The following is a 17,870-nucleotide window of genomic DNA, read 5'->3' on the forward strand; positions in this document are numbered from 1 at the left end:
CCTGTTTATGTCAAGATTTCGAGGCTCTGCAGCTACTTTTGTCTCCCCATCTGCATAAGAGTCTTGTAGAAAACCTTGCCACAATTCCTTGAGAGTCCCTAGGGAAACTACAGCATACCTGCACCTTCCTGGAAGCAGATGGAGCAGGCTGCCCTCCCACCTCTCCCCTCTCCTTGCCCACCACACTGACACACCCCACACACCCCATCATGTCCTCAGACCCATTCCCGCCTGGGTCTCCCTGCACTGGGCCGCTCCTCCTCAACTAAAAAGTCCTTCCTACCCCACCCATTGTCATGGCCCAGCCCCACCCCACCCCACACCCCAGGGCCTCTGCAGCCTCCTACCCTCTGCCCACACCTCCCTCCTCCACCCTCCCTTCTGTCCACACCCCCATCTCTGCATTCTCCCTCCCCCTGCACCCCCATCTCTCCACCCTTGTCCCTTCCCCACACCCTCATCTCTCCACCCTCCCCTCCGCCCACATCCCCTAAAGACGGGCAGAGGGGCGGCACTATTCTCTTGGCAGGTGAGAGGTCCAGGACCCAGGGGCTGTGGCTGCCGGGAACACGCGAGGATGCTCGGGTAGGGACGCCACCACTGGGCCCCCGCGAGTCCGAGAGAAGGCTCTGAGGCTGTCATCCTGAAAGTGGCGATGCCCAGCAGAGGGCAGCCGGCAGGCAGAGGCCTAGAAGCACAGTGGCCAGGTGCCAGATGGACCGGCCAGCACAGGTGTCAAGCACACACCAAGCTGAGGCACCACAGTTGCCAGCTCACTCCAAGGCACTAATGGCACAACTGCTTGATTTCAAACCGAGGAGGAGGCCCCCGTGCACGCCGCACCTCCGAGGCTGGAGAATGCACTGCACTGGCCAGCACCTGCCTGGTGCTCCCATGGGGCTCAGCTCAGGCTCCCGCCGGCTCCTGCCTTTTGTAAATCAGCCTGTAAGACACTCCTTGGAGGGAACCTGTGGTCCCATTCGGACACAGATGTGGCTTTCTGGTGTCTCTGCTCCCAATGGCAGGCACCTTGAGCATCCTGTCAGTGCGCTCTTCTGTGGTGACTGATAAATTGCCACCCCCACTCCCTCCTGCTTAGGCCAGCATCCATGTCCACGCTCTGGGTCCACACCCTCCTCTCACCCCTCCGGCTCGCGTTCTCTCTGAAGCATGCACTTGTTTGGTCACCTTTTGAGTGCCTTGCTAGCAAGTTAATGAATCTGGCAGATTCTTGAGAAAAACTTAGCTAAGAAATTTCTTTTTCAAAAAATGTGCCCACAGCTGACCCGAGCTGTAACATGTACCTGGGAACACAGCAATCCCCTTGCAGACCCACGACCTACACATCTGGCCTCCCCACTGGTGGTCCTGTTCCCATGCCCGCCCCGTGCTAGCCAGGCTTGGTGCCCTCAGAGGCTCCCACGTGATGCTCTGTGCTGCTGGCGGAGGCTCCCCTGGGCGCCCGCCTCACGGCCTTTGTGCATGTTCTTCCCTCCCCTGACCCCTCAACCCAAACAACCCCTCTTTTAAGAGACCTTTAAGCCCCTGTCTAAGTTAGACTCCCCAGCGTCCTCTCTCCCAGTCTTTGGGTCTTTCCCTTCCCATCAGTGACACCGCTGTCAGCCATGAGGAATCTCCCCCAGGGGACTGCGATGGGACGACAGCAGCAGAGCCCTTCGCTTCGTCTGATGCTGTCTGAAAACTTGCTGCCCAGCACAACGCCCGGCTCCTGGCAGGTGTGCGGCCCCAGCAGAGGGGAGGCCCGAGAAGGTGCTCGGCAGTGCTCGTGAGACACACGACACGGAGGCCACAACACGGGGGACTGACTGCCCAACAATGGGGAGCACAGGGCGCCTGTACGGCATGCAGACGTGTGTTATGGCAGCAGCAATAACAGGGGAAATGTTCAGTCCACTGCTAAAGCAGTGAGTGACTTTGTTCTCATTATAGATTTGCTATTCTGTATTTTCTGCTCTTGGGAAGGGTGGGGAATGAACCCATGGCTTTGTGAGATTAAGGCTGTCAGAATCAAAATGAGTCACTTGTGTTAAAAACCCTAACAAACAGAGCTGGGGAGGGCCATGAAGGGAGGGCTCGCACATTAGTATGCCTGGGAATAACAAATCCATCACAAAGGCTGCGCAAACCACAGCCGTGCACACAGGCCATCACGGCCTCACTCAAAACACGCTGTGAGGACATCTGCCCAGCAACCGCCCGCCCACCTCCAGCCTGGTATCATCCTTGGTGCTGATCCTCGTCGCAAGGATAATTATCTCAAAACAATCCTGGGATGCTCATTTTTCCTTTAAAAGCCTTTGTCTTCTTTGGCCTCCCCAGCGATGCACTGTAGACCATGGCGAGTACTGCCCACTGCAACGCCCTGCTCCCAGATAAACATCATTTCTTCAGAGACCCTCTCTCTGTTATTTAGGTGGACAGAGATAAGACAGTTTAATTTTTTTTTGAGACTGGATCTCTTTTTAATCTCTTTTGAGACTGGATCTCACTCTGTGGCCCAGGCTGCAGGGAGAGCTATAATCATGGCTCACAGCAGCCACGACCTCCCAGGCTCAAGCGATCCTCCCACCTCAGCCTTCTGAGTAGCTGGGAGCACAGGCATGTGCCACCAGGCCCAGCTAATGTTTGTATTTTTTGTAGAGACTGGGTCTTGCTATGTTGCCCAGGCTGATCTGAAACTCCTGGGCTCAAGCAATCGCTCACCTCAGCATCCCAAAGTGCTGAGATGACAGGTGTGAACCACCACACCTGGCAGCCCTGACCACACCCCGGGTGAGCGGCCCTTCCACAGTCAGCCTTGAAACTTGCTCCCAGCACAGGCAAAAGAAAGGATGTCTGACGCCTGGCCACACGTGGATGTGCTGTGCGCTTTGGAGATGTAAAGGAGAAAGGAAAAGTGTAACAAGCAGACAGAAAACAATTCTTGCAAAGAACTAAATCAACTCATGGAACGGGGCCAGTAACAGATGTGACACTTCCACAGCAGGGAGAGACCAGCGTTTATTCGTGTTTCTCAAATTGACAAAGTTTTGTAAATTAATAAATTCAGATAATCACCGCCGATTTAACACCCCCTGCTGGTGTGACATAATCTTGACTCTTCCCCAAAGAGTACTAAACAGGGAAGACAACAATAAAAATGGCCTAAAAGGCCACTTGTTTCAAACTCCAGCTTTTAAGTTGAGAAGACTCCTCACAACTGTCTGAGAAGACAGGTGGCCCCCAGGGCACCATCTCCACCACCCAGCCTTCGGCCACCACACCCAGCACTCAAGGGCACTGAGTGGAGCAGACACCGCCCGCCACCCACAGAGCCCGGTCAGCCTGGCTCCCAGGCATCCAGGATGCAGTGAGCCAGCATGAGCCAGCCAGCTTCAGGGAGAATCAAGGGCCTCAGGCCAATCAACCTGCCTGGCTACAGGGTCTCAAGGGACAGCCGGTCAGCTGGCATTACTATCACAGACAGGCCCAGAAAAGCATCGGGTTCCCTCGAAAGTAAAACCACTAGAAATGAGGGGAAGGGGAGGGTAGAACCTCACCCACTGCTCAGGTACCAAATTTCTCGGTCACTCTCGGTGCCAACAATGAATTGCTGGGCACAGTGGCTCACGCCTGTAATCCCAACTCTTTGGGAAGCCAAGGTGGGTGGACCACCTGAGGTCGGGAGTTCGAGATCAGCCTGACCAACATGGAGAAACCCTGTCTCTACTAAAAATACAAAATTAGCCAGGCGTGGTGGCGCACGCCTGTAATCCCAGCTACTCGGGAGGCTGAGGCAGGAGAATCACTTGAACCCAGGAGGCAGAAGTTGCAGTGAGCTGAGATCACACCACTGCACTCCAGCCTGAGCAACAAGACCAAAACTCCGTCTCAAAAACAAAACAATGAATCATTCCATGCAACCATCTGTTCGGAGCGAAGAATCATTTTGGCACAAGAACCGTTCCAACACCTCAACCCATAGATGAGAACCGGGAAGTCGGGGAAGCAAGTCCGCGCAAAGTCACACAGCTCGTGGCTGACCTGGGACATTACCCAGCTCCTGCTGTACTACTGCACTGCCGCTTTTTATTAAACTTTCAAAATACTTATTCGATCTGACTTTAAAATCCAGATAACATAAAATTTACCATGTTAGCTGGCTCGGTAGCATTAGGTGTGTTCATACTGTTACGCAAGCATCATCACCGTCCTCCAGACCTTCTCATCTTCCCAGAACAAAGCTCTGCCCCCATTTAACACGCACTCTCCGTTCCCCTCCCCCAGGCCCCCTCTCCCACTTTCTGTCTTTATAAATCTGACTGCTCTAGGAATCCCATGTAAGTGGAACTGGATAGTGTTTGTCCTTCTGTGACTGGCTGATTTCGCTGAGCATGGTGTCCTCAAGGGTCATCCATGGTGTAGCCTTGTCAGAATGTCCTTCCTCTTCAAGGCTGAATAATATTCCACGGTATGGATGGACCACACTGTGTTTATCCATCACCTGATGATGGACATCTGGGTGGCTTCTGCCTTTCAGCTATTGCAAATAATGCTGCTATGAACATGCGTAGAAAGAGCATCTCCTCAAGACCTTGATTTCAATTCTCTGGGTATATATGCAGAAGTAGGATTGTGGGCCATGCGGTCATTGTACTGTTCGTTTTTTGAGGAGCCACCACACTGTTTCCCACAGTGGCTGCAGCACTTGGCATTCCCAGCGGTGCACCAGGGTTCCAACTCCTCCGCATCCTGCCCAACACGAGTCATTTTTCTCTCTTGTGGTGGTGGTGGCAGTTGTTTTATAGTAGCCATCCCAAGGAGTGTGAGGTGCTGCCTCACTGTGTGTTTAGTTGGCACTGGCCTAATAATTGATGATGGTGGGCATCTTTTCATTGCTCATTGACTACTTGTGTATCTTCTTTGGAGAAACGTCTATTCAAGTCCTTTGCTCATTTTTTAATTTTTCTTTTTCTTCATTTTTTTTTTCTACTTCACAGTTTCACACTGGATCTTTGCCCATTTTTTTTTTTAATTTTAATTTCTCTTTATTTTCTTTTCTACTTCACAGAATTCACACTGGCCTTTTGCCCATTTTTTAACTGGGTTGTTTGTTCTTGTTGCTGAGTTATAGGAGTTCTCTATAGACTCTGCATACTAACTCCATATCAGATACATGGCTTGCAAATGTTTTCTCCCATTCTGTGGGTTGCCTTCACTCTGTGGGTTGCGTTTTTTAATGCATAGAGTTTTCACATTTGATGTAATGCAATTTATGTATTTTTTTCTTTCGTTATCCCATACCAAGTACTCAATGAATGCTTACTGAACAAATAGACTGTACGCAAGACAGTATGTAGCTTAAAAGAGAGACCAGATCATCCGAGGTATTTCCAAAAAGAGGCAATATAGAGACTTACAAGGAGTCAGATTTCTAGCTCACATCTTTGCATCTCCTGCTGTATTCTTCAGGGTTCACTCAGGAGACAGAAACCACCCATAGTTCTAACAGAGTTCTGTGTAGAGAAGGGGTAGCTTGGTATTGAGGGACGGAAAGGCAGAGGGACTCTGAGATGCCATGGAGTAGCAACCTCGGGAAGCCGCTGCCACCCCAGGGCTGGGAAAATGCAGGGAAGCAGAGGGAATTACTCTAACTTGGCAGCCCAGAAGAAAACAGCTGGTGGAGCTGGGGACCAGACCACCGAGGGACATGACATGGGGCTCCAGCCCTCGGGTTTTGTTTGTTCGTTTGTTTGCTTGTTTGTTGAGACAGAGTTTCACTCTGTCACCCAGGCTGGAGTCCAGTGGTGGGATCTGGGCTCACTGCAACCTCCACCTCCCAGATTCAAGCAACTCTCCTGCCTCAGTCTCCCAAGTAGCTGGGACTACAGGCACGCACCACCATGCCCGAATAATTTTTTAGTATTTTTAGTAGAGATGGGGTTTCACTATGTTGGCCAGGCTGGTCTCGAACTCCTGACCTCAAATGATCCGCCCACCTTGGCCTCCCAAAGTGTTGGGATTACAGGCATGAGCCACCGTGCCCGGCCCAGTTTTTGGGGATATTTAGAGTTGGGGGTCTCACTCTATCTCCCAGGCCGGAGCGCAGGGGTACGATCATAGTTCACTGTAACCTCCAATTCCTGGCCTCCCAAAGTGCTCGGATTACAGGTGTGAGCCATGGCGCCCAGCCCATCCATTGTTTCTGAGGGGCCAGGAGGTTGGCGCAGTGAGCTGGGCAAACTGCAAACTGAAAGGGGAAGGAACTGCCCCTGTGAGGGTGAAACGTTGCTATGGTGACACTCCTGCCTTGCCAGCTCCGGGGAGCACCCCTGGGGACAGAGCCTGACAGGGATGCAGCTGTGAGCAGGAAGGTGGTGCGGAGACCCTGTCGGTGTCATAGAGGGTGGGCTTAGGGCTGAGGGCGGTAAGCTGAGTAACCGGCACACCTGGTTAAATCTGTTACAACAAAACTCTGTGCAGCAGCAAGAATTTCAAGCCCAAAAGCAAAACTATTTTAGAATCAACAAAATTCCATTTCAAACATAAAACTAGACAAACTTACAGCAATGGTTACGGAGTAACGTGTAAGGAACCAAAGAAAGGTTTCTGGGTCATAGCAAAGCACCTTTTGTGAAAGGAAGGAGAAAAATGTGCACAAAGACTGGGTGTCCTATTCAAGAAAGAAAAAGATGAATATTATACATGAAAAGACATTTAAGTGGAGATATTAATTTAAATTATTCCAAAATATCTTAGGGCCTATGATGTCCCAAGCAATTGACTGGGGCTAGAACCTTTAACGACAGAAACAAAGCACATAATTTCTTCACCAGTAAAGGAGGTGGGTGTAGACTAAGGAAATAAACCAAACAGGTTTGAAATCAAAACAAAACATAAGGCAAGAAAGCAGGGAGGGAGAACCTAGAAAAAGTGGATTCACAGGAAGAATGCAGTAATATCCCAGAGCCAAGACTCAATGTGCCAGTCACCCAACACATCAGTGACCTGCATCTGCCAATTCAGCCTGATCTTCTTGAGCTGTCAGAAGAATCTGCCACTTACAGTAACAATTTGAAAACAGAAATGGAAAAGCTTAAATAAAAAGACGAAGTGCTGACTCAGAAAAAGCTGCTTTCACTAGATTAATAATAGACAAAACAGGCTTTATCCCTAATTTTAAAATTTTTAAATAAAAAATTATTGAAATCCTCTGGAGGGAGGATAAAAATAAAATGTAAGATTCAATATACGAGGAAAAGGAGAAGAAAGGGTGGGAAAAGAGAAGGAAGAGGAATAGAAAAGTTCTACCATTAATTTTTTATGTTTTGTGAGACTACAGTAATCTTGATACCAAAACTCGACAAAGATAATGAGAAGGGAAAGTACGAGATAGTCTCACTCAAACACAGACTTTAAAATTATACAAAAATAGTAGCAAACCAAATACATCAGTGTATAAAAAGACGGTCATAAGTTAGGTTTATCTCAGGAATGCAAGTGTGGTCTATCATTTGAAAATCAATCATTGTAATTTGCCATGTTAGCACCAAAAGGCAGAAACATGATCTCAATGAACGCAAAATAACAAAGAAAACAGCTAAAATTTAACACCCATTCATGAAAACAAATATTAACAAGTAGTAATGAAGGGAACTTTCTTAACCTTAACAGGGTAGCTAGATCTAAAAAGCAACTAGTCAATTATACTTCCATATATCATAAGAGCTAGCATGTATAATTCTATTTTAATTCCTTTTTCAATCAGCTTCCTCAGGTTGAAGCATTTATAATTTTTAAAAGGTACCATTTATAATGGCAAATAAAATTATAAGGTACCGAGAAATAAATCTAGCTAGAGAATAAATTGAATTAAAGATGTTTATGAAGGAAATTACAAAGTTTTACTGAAATAAGCCAAAATGAGAGAGAAGAGAGATACTATTTTCATGGATAGGAAGGCTTGATATCCTAAAGATATCAATTCCCTCAAACTGAGCTACACATTAAAACACAAAATGTCAATAGCATTTTGGGGAATTTGTAAACTGGTTGTAGAATCTACATAAAACAGCAAGGCCCAAGCACAGACAAGAAAACCTGCCCTAGAAGACATAAAGACTTATTATAAAGCGATAGTAATTTTTAAAAATATAGTTGGGGATACTGACTAGGAAGGAACAGAGAACCGAGAAACAGACCCACATATACATGAACACATGATCCATGACAGAAGGAGCACTGCTGATCCACGTGGAAGGACGAGATTAGTGCTAGAACCACCGGTTACCCACAGAGAAAAAATTAACTTTTGTCTCACCTGATTCTTTTCATAAACTCCAAGAAACTTTAAGGGGAAAAGGGAGAAAATCTTTTTTGACCTCGATAGTAATAAATGTATTAAATAAGACACAGACTGGGTGCAGTGGCTCATGCCTGTAATCCTAGCACTTTGGGAGACCAAGGCGGGAGGATCACTTGAGGTCAGGAGTTTGAGACCAGCCTGGCCAACATGGTGAAACCCCGTCTCTACTAAAAATATAAAAATTAACCAGGTGTGGTGGTGGGTGCCTGTAATCCCAGCTACTCGGGAGGCTGAGGCAGGAGAATCACTTGAACCCGGGGAGACGGAGGTTGCAGTGAGCCGAGATCGCACCACTGCACTCCAGCCTGGGCGACAAAGTGAGACTCCATCTCAAAAAAATATATATATATAAAAGACACAAAGGGTAAACCGTAGGAGAAAAGATTATACATCTGGCTAGAAGAGTGAAAACAGGAGTCATGCCCAGGGCAGGGACACGTGCGATGTGCACAATAAGCCAGGGACTAGCAGCCAGCATCTATCATTCCCGCAGTCCATGAGGAAAAGACAGCCCAAGAGGAAACAGGGACCAAAAGGTGTGAGTAGGCGCCTCAACAGAGAGGAAATGCAGAGCCTTATAAGCAAGGGAATGCAAATCAAAGCCACGTGAGATACCACTTTACAGATCCCAGATTGGCTAAAAATTTAAAAGTCTGGCAAGCCTACCTGGAGACAGGTACAAGAATATTCACTAGCGCATTATTAGTAATTTTTTAGTGGCTCTGTGTATGTAGCAGTAGATTCACGCAATGGATTATACAGTGTTAAAATGAACAGACTGTGACTACCGATAACATCATGGATAAACCACTGAAATAACATGAAGTGATTAAAAACAAGATGCAGACAACTGTGTTATTAAGCCATTTCTATAAAACTGAAGCAGCAGCAAAACTAATCAATACACCGCCACCGATTCCAACTCTTCAGACACTTCTGGTTCTGCAGGGACGTGGTGGCCACCTTGCTCTGAACAGTCTCACTTTCCTGGAAACCCCAAAGAACACGAGCCAACAGTGAGGGGGCCACACTGGTCTCTGCCCCTTTGCTCAGGGATCCTCTACCTCCATGGCCCCCGAGCCATCTGTCCTAGTGATCCCAGCTTCTCAGGGAGCCCCTGCCCTATTCCAGGATGGTGGGGGCTTCTGTCCACTGCTTCCCAGCCCCTCCACAGGCCTGAAGCTGTTCTCACTGCGATACCATTCCCCAGAGAGCGCACTCGGTGGCCCTGGTCAGGATGAACCCCATGGGCAAAGGCTGCAGAGACTAGGAAAGGTCACCTGGTGTGGGCGGCACAAAGCCCCAGGCCCCCAGCCCTGCCACAGGCCCGTGAGGCTCCTCTCCCTTGAGCCGCCGTTCCTTCCCAGGACCGGGTGGACTCGGAGTGCCGCTGCCCAGTGTCTGCCTCCCTTCCTTCCGCTGGGGACGGAGAGCAGTGCCATGCTGGCCCCAGGGATCCCTGTTTACACAGCGTGATGGCCAATGCCACCCTCCCCAGAGAGACTTACATCATGGGGCCTTAGCTGTGACCCTTTTAGAATTATCCAGACTTTTTTTTTTTACAATCTATTTTGAAACTTCCTCTCATTGTACTGGAAAAACAGCGTAAAATCTATGTGCTGAACCTGAAACTCTCTTGGCCTGCAATCCATGGAGCCTTGTCACTGGCTACGCCATGTAAGTACAGTTTGTTTCCAAGGCCATCTCTCACTGACTTTGTTCTTATTAAAATAATTTTTTTTAGTAATTTTTACTTTTCCTTCAAAGGAAGTTTTTTTTTTTTTTTTAGTAAATATTTTCATATTCCCATCATAAGAAGTTGAAACAACACAAGATAAAAATTCCCTGGATTCCTCCCAGTTTTCATTTACTACCTCTGAGATAACTATTACCCATTTGGGGTGTTTCATTTGTATTTTTTCCATATATTTATATATAAACACATGTGCACTTTAAAATGTATAGGTTTCTTTGAGGGGTGTTGGAAATTTTTACACAAAAACAGGATATTAAATATATGTGTTTTTGTGACTTGCTTTTTCCACTCAATATGCCCTCGGGAGCTTTCCCTATCAGTAATGTATTGATCCGCTTTGCGTGACAGAGGCTGCTCGCCATTCCTGCAATAACCAGTCTCCCCTTCTTCCACAGGAATAGAAATCTTAGCTAGACACATGGCTGTCCAGCTAAGGACTACATTTCCCAGCCTCCTTTGCACTAGGCAAAGCTATATGACTAAGTCTGTCCAATGAGATGTGTGCAACTTCCAGACTGTGTCTCCACCTCCCTCTTCCTGCTGATGGAAATGGGGAAATAAAGATAAAGGAGCCATCTCAAAGTTCAGGGCAAAAGCCACATGTGGAGAGCAGCAACGACACAACAGAAGGCACCCTGGGTTCCTAATGAGGGTGGAGCCTCCACACCAGCTCTGGAGGGTTTACTCAAACTATACTTCTTATATCTAAACCCCTATTATTTTAATTTGTGCTGTTACAGCATAGAAACTCATATTACTTTAAAATGAGTGTATGGATCCCATAGTATGGAAATACTACATTTTTTTTACTCCATTGTCAACAATTTCATTCAATCAAAAAAGTATTAAGTGCCTCCTAACTGCCAGGCACTGTTCTAGGTGCTATTGTTGCAAACACGCTGCCAATAAAGATCCTGGATCACAATTCTTCACGCCTTTCTAGTACAGGTATCTTCTCACCCTGAGTGAAGGAAGAAGGCAAGGAGGAGGAGCCTGTAGTCCATTTTCTCACTTTAACTGGGGATACCCCAGAAAAGAAAGGTGATCTAATCAAACTTCCTTGTAAACTTGCTAATGAAAGACCTCCTGGCAAACCCAAGGATATTTGCTAGCAGGAGAATCCTTATCTGTGGAATGTTTTCAGCGGGATGTACTTGGTGTGTCTAAGATTGCTTACAGTAAATAAACTTGGAATCCTAGGAGTTATGGAGTACGGATCCCTGAAAAATGCCATATAAACTATGCAGCTCTCAGAGTACAAAATTGAGATACTTCATGGTCAACAGCTTCCTCCGTGTAACTGATGTAAGCAGGTGCATTTGCTTAAAGACCTCCCATGTGAAATCTGGGCCAGAGCACATCCTCACACAGCAAGAAAGAACCAGGCGGTGTAATTGGCAGACAACTTCTCTCTGCTTCTATAACGCCTCACAATTACATGTGTCCTAGAAATTATTAGGAAGCTTGATATGCAATAAGATCAGTGACTCCCAAAAGTTTAATCTAATAGTTTTATCACTGTGTTCTCTTAACGGGAAAATTTGTTTTAAAAAGGCAAAGGAATTCCTTCTCTTACTCCTTCCTCAACTAAACGTAATAAACTGAAATTTTGCATTCATGGACTCAGGTTTGTAAGACATTTAACTTTAAAATGTACTTTTATTTTATATAACCCAATCTGATTTTCTAACTCTAAGCCAAAATTACACCTGCTGCAGATTTAATTCAGTCATTTCTAAGTAAACAGTCAAATTAACTTTTCCGTCAATTCTGCTCTTTAGTGCTTCAGTCACATCACATTCAAGCCCCCTCGGGTGCGCCGCACTGTTCCCCTCCCTGCAGTTTCAGTGGATGAGGGGACGTTTGTGTAACTGTTGCTTCAACATGACAGGGTGAGGCCACTAGCCTCTCAGGTGTCACTTGGTTTGGTCCTGCGCTCATCTCATTCTCCCACTGCCTGGCCTGGGTGTAGGCCCATAACCACATTCACAGCCGTGTGCAACACACTCCCTCAAGCTCTGTGACCCCCTGGGAGCCCAGAGGAACTTGTCATGCCACTCAGAGTCATCCCTTGCCCTGACCCCGCTCCCACCTTCTATGAGGCAGTCCCCCTCCAAGTTCTAAACACACCAAAGAAAAGAGATCTTTTGCACTCCCGAGTCCCAAACATGAGGGCAGCTTCCATCGGGGCCACCATGGAACTCAAAGTGGATGTGAAGGCTCCTCCCACCCACCTGACCCCCTGGGGCTCTCCAGTTCTCCTCTTCTCGCCCCACAGCTCAGGCGTTTCTCACAGGGAGGGTGGGGAAGGAGGTACCGACGCTCACAGTGTGCAGCTCAGTCTTCGTGCCTTTCATCGGAACCCTCGGCTCTTCAACCCGGAATCCAACAGCTGAGCCTCTTGGCCTGACAACTTCCCCTTGGGGTTAAAGGTGACCCTGTGACCTCCCATCCAGACTGGACATGGTTAGTAGACAAGGGGGAGGAAAATTCACGCCAGGTAACAGATCCCAGACGGCCACTCTGCTCACAGAGCTGCCCACACACCCCATGACCTTGACTCCTTTAGGACACAGTCGCATGTAGTTTGAAGAACCAGGGCAGCCAGGTCAAAAGTTTTCTAAGTTTACAGGAGAAAATTATAAACCAACACTCCCAACACAGCTCCTGCTGACTTTCCCTAGAGTAAGAGAAATCTCACTACCACCTGCATTATTACTTAACTGCAAAACTACTACATCTATACCTGTATCTCTCTATCCCTACTGTGTGTATATATATACAGTCATAGTCCATTTTCTGTTGCTATAACTGAATACCTGAGACTAGGTCATTTATTTTTTAAAAAAAGAAATGTATTCATTACCATCCTGGAGGTCAAGGGACTGCATCTGGTGAGGGCCTACTTGCTGGTGGGGACTCTACAGAGGGCATCATATGTTGAAGGAGCTAAACTGGCTCTTAACAGACCCACTCTCTATTTTTCTTAGATATGATTAAAATGTATTTGTTTAAATGTATGGAGTACAAGTACAATTTTGTTATTATACATGCATAGACTGCACAGTGCTGAAGTCTGGGCTTTGAGGGTATCCATCACCCAAATAACGTACGTTGCACGCATTCAGAAATGTCTCATCACTCACCCCTCCTCCCACCCCCTCACCTTTCCAAGTCTCCATTCTCTACCATTCCACTCTACATCCATGTGTACATATCATTTAGCTCCCACTTATAAATGTGAACATGTGGGATTTGTCTTTCTGTATCTGACTTGTTTCACTTAGGACAGTGGCCTCCAATTCCATCCATGCAGCTGTGAAAGACAAGATTTCATTCTTTTGATGGCTGAATAGTATTCCATTGGGTATAGATGCCACGTTTCCTTTATCCATTCAGCCAGCAATGGACACTTAGGTTGATTCCATACCTTTGCTACTGTGGATAGTGCTGCAATAAGCAGAAGAGTGCAGGTATCTTTTTGATATAATGATTTCTTTTCCTATGGGTAGATAGACATCCGGTAGTAGGATTGCTGGCTCGAATGGTAGCTCTATTTTGAGGACTTTGAAAAATCTACATACTGTTTTCATGGAGGCTGTACTAACTTACCTTCCCACCAACAGTGTATAAGAGTTCCCCTGACAACATCTGTTATTGTTTGAGTGAGGTAAGATGATATCTGACTGTGGTTTTAATTTGCACTTCTCTCATGATTAGTGATATTGGGCATTTTCTCATATGCCTGTTGAACATTTGTAAATCTTCTTTTGAAAAATGTCTATTCGTATCCTTTGCCCACTTTTTAATGGCGTTATTTTGTTGCTGTGAGTTGTCTGAGTGCTCATATATTCTGGATATTAGATCCTTGTCAGGTGCATATTTTGGAAGTATTTTCTTCCATCTTGCCGGCTATGTGTTCACTCTGTTGATTATTTCTTTTGCTGTGCAGAAGTTCTTTAAGTCCCACTTGTCCAGTTTTGTTTTTGTTGCCTGTACTTCTGAGAATTCAACAATAAATTATTTGCCTAGACCAATATCCAAAAGAGTTTCCCTAGGTTTTCTTCTAGTATTTTTATAGTTTCAGGTTTAAGTCTTTAATCCAGCTTGAGTTGATTTTGTATATGGTGAGAGATAGGAGTCCAGTTTCATTCTTCAACACAGGACAATCCAATTTTCCCAGTACTATTTATTGAAAAGGATGTCTTTTCCCCATTGTATGCTCTCGTTAACTTTGTCAAAGATCACTTGGCTGTAAATATGTGGCTTTATTTCTGGGTTCTCTATTTTGTTGTCTAGTTTTATACCAGTAACATGCTGTTTTGGTTACTACAGCCTTGTATAATTTGAAGTCAGGTAATGTAATATCTCCAGCTTTGTTTTTGCTTAGAATTGCTTTGGCTATTCAGGCTCTTTTTTGGTTCCATATAAATTTTAGGATTGTGTTTTCTACTTCTGTGAAAAATTACGTAGGTATTTTGGTAGGGATTACATTGAATATGTAGATTGTTTTAGACAGTATGGTCACTTTAATGATATTAATTATTCCAATCCATGAACATGGATGTTTTTCCATTGGTTTGTGTCATCTACAATTTCTCTCATCAGTGTTTTGTAGTTTTCCTTGTGGAAATCTTTCACTTCCTTGGTTCAATTGATACCTAGATATTTTATTTTTGTAGTTATTGTAAATGGGATTGCTTCCTTGATTTCTTTCTCAGCTAGATTATTGGTGTAAAGAAACACTACTGATTTTTGTACATTAATTTTGTATCCTGCAACTTTGCTGAATTTGTTTATCCAATCTAAGAGTTTTTCAGTGAAGTCTTTAGGTTTTTCTAGATATAAGATCACATCTAGCCAGGGGCGGTGGCTCACACCTCCCAGCACTTTGGATAGCTGAGGCAGGCAGACTGCTTGAGCCAGAAGTTTGAGACCAGCCTGGGCTACACTGTGAGACTCCATCTCTACAAAAAAATTTAAAAATTAGCCAGGCATGGTAGTATGCACCTGTAGTTCTAGCTACTTGGGAGGCTGAGGCGGGAGGATCTTTTGAGTCCAGGAGTTTGAAGTTACAGTGACCTAGGATAGCAGCATTGCACTCCAGCCTGGGTGACAGAGCGAGACTTTGTCTCAAAAAAAAAAAAAAAAAGATTATGTCATCAGCAAACCAGGATAATTTGACTTCCTCTTCTCTAATTGGTATGCCTTTTATTTATTCCTCTTGCCTGACTGCTCTGGCTAGGACTTCCAGTGCTATGTTGAATAGGAGTGATGAGAGTGGGCATCCTTGTCTTGTTCCAGCTCTTAGAGGGAATGCTTTCAACTTTTCCCCTTTTGGTATGATGTTGGCTGTGGGTTTGTCACAGATGGCCTTTATTATTTTGAGCTATATTCCTTCTACACCTTGTTTGTTGAGGGTTTTTATCATGCAGAATTTTACCAACTGTTTTTTCTATGTCTATTGAGATGGTCATATGGTTTTGTTCCTAATTCTATTTATGGGATATATCACATTTATTGATTTGCATATGTTGAACCATGCTTGCATCCCTGGCACATAACACATCATAGCGTATTATCTTTTTGATGTGCTGCTTGAGTCAGTTTGCTAGTATTTTGTTGAGGATTTGTAATCTATGTTCAATAGAGATATTGGTCTGTATTTTTGGTGTTGTGTCCTTGTCTGGTTTGGGTACTGGGGTGATACCGGCCTCACAGAATGAGTCAGGAAGAACTCCCTCACCCTCCATTTTCTGGAACCGCTTCAGGAGGGTTGCTACTAGTTCTTCGTAGGTTTGGTGGAATTCGGCTGTGAATCTACCTGGCCCTGGGCTTTTCTTTGTTAGGAGATGTTTTTGTTACTGATTCAATCTCACTGCTCGTTATTCAGACCCACTCTTTTGATAACTAATCCACTCCTGTGACAACCTAGCAAGGATGAATGGATTAAGGCTTCTGCCATTCATGAGGGCTAAGTCCTCACGACCCAATCACCTCTTAAAGGCCCCACCTCTTAATACTGTCACATTGGGGATTACGTTTCAACATGAGTTTCAAAGAGGACAAACAGTCAAACCATAGCATATCCCTAATATGTAGCTTTTAACCTATATAATAAATTATAAAAGTAACCAAATTTACTAATTGATTTTATGCCAAGGCTCATATCAAATAAATCAAAATAAAACTTAAACTGCATTTCTGAACCAAGGAATCCTATCCTTTACCCTCCAAGCATGCATAAATCACCTTTCAGAAAACTCCTCCCAAGAAAATTCCCACTCTCTATTTGAACTCCAGCTACCAAAAATTCATTCATTTTCAATTTTTCCCCTTTGGCAGATTTTTTTATAACTAGTTTAAAATATTTTGACCAAAGCACTAATTTCTTTTATATACAAAGAGCTCTTACTAATCAATAAGAAAAAGGCCTACAATCAGGTAGAAAAATGGCCAAGGTACATGAATCAGGAGTAGACAATAAAAGAAATATTTATGGTCGATTAAGATACAAAATTGCTCAATTTAAGAAATTAAATAACACCATTTCTTTCCTCTCATATTGGCAAATAAATAAAAGACTGATAAAACTCTAGAGCTACACGGGTAGGAAGAAAAGGGCCTCTTCTCCAGCTACCTAAGATGCTGAAAGGGAAGAAGGCCAAAGGGAAGGAGGTGGCCCTGGCCCCTGCCACCATGCGGCAGCAGATGGCCAAGAAGATGGACGTCTGAGGAAAGGCCTAAGATTTTCTGCACTGGACAGGACATCCAGCTATTACAGGGACCTCACCCACTTTGTCAAGGGCCCTGCTGTATCAGGCTGCAGCGGCAAAGGGCCATCCTCCATGAGTGGCTGAAAGCACCTCCTGTGATTGACTGGTTCACCCAGGCCTCAGGCCACAGGCAGCTACCCAATGGCGTACGCTGGCCCACGGTACCAACCAGAGACAAGCAAGAGAAGAGGCAGAGACTGTTGGCCTGGGCTGAAAGACAGCACTGGCACAGGGGACATCCCCACTAAGAGACGGACCACGTGTCCTTCCAGCAGGGGTTGATGCTGTCACAACCTTGGAGAACGAGAAGGCTCAGCTGGTGGTGATCGCACGTGACGTGGCTCCCATTGAGCTGGTTGTCTTCCTGCCTGCCTGTGTCCTAAGATGGGGGTTCCCTACCCCACTGTCAAGGGAAGGCCTGACGAGGGCGTCAAGCCCGCAGGACCAACGAGTCTGCTCCACTGTCACCTTCACACAGGTTAACTTGGAAGACAAGGGAGCTCTAAGCTGGTGGAAGCTATCAAGACCCACGACAACAGATATGACAAGATCTGCCGTCGCTGGGAAGGCTAGCTCTGGGACCAAAATCTGTGGCTCACGTTGCCAAGCTGGAAAAGGCAAAGGCCACAGAACCTGCCAATAAACTGGGTGAAATGAACACTGTTGAGTTTTCTGTACATCAAAATAACACAAATTCTCCTTCAATAAAAAAGGGGGCATTCTCTCTCTGTCTCACACACACACACTACTGACAAAAATATAAACTGGAAAATCTCTTTGGTGGGCAATTTGGCAAACTTTAAAATGCACATACACTTTTAAAAACAGCAATTCCGCATCTAGGAACCTACCCAAAAGAAAACTCACATATATACAAAGATAGAACCCTAAGAATTTTTACTGCAATCCAGTTTATAATGAAATATAGAAACAGTCTAAGGTCGCCATCAGCTGGAGACTGATTCAATAAAAA

The 17,870-nt window shown here is 45.5% G+C and overlaps 1 protein-coding gene across 5 annotated transcripts in view; it reads right to left on the reverse strand.

The window, feature by feature from the left end:
• RGS12 (regulator of G protein signaling 12) overlaps window positions 1-17,870 on the reverse strand; it is a 144,963-nt gene that overhangs the window by 96,427 nt on the left and 30,666 nt on the right. The gene's annotated exons all lie outside the window — the stretch shown is intronic.

Source organism: Hylobates moloch, unplaced genomic scaffold (assembly GCF_009828535.3).
Source record: "Hylobates moloch isolate HMO894 unplaced genomic scaffold, HMol_V3 SCAFFOLD_17, whole genome shotgun sequence".
NCBI classification, from domain to species: Eukaryota; Metazoa; Chordata; class Mammalia; order Primates; family Hylobatidae; genus Hylobates; species Hylobates moloch.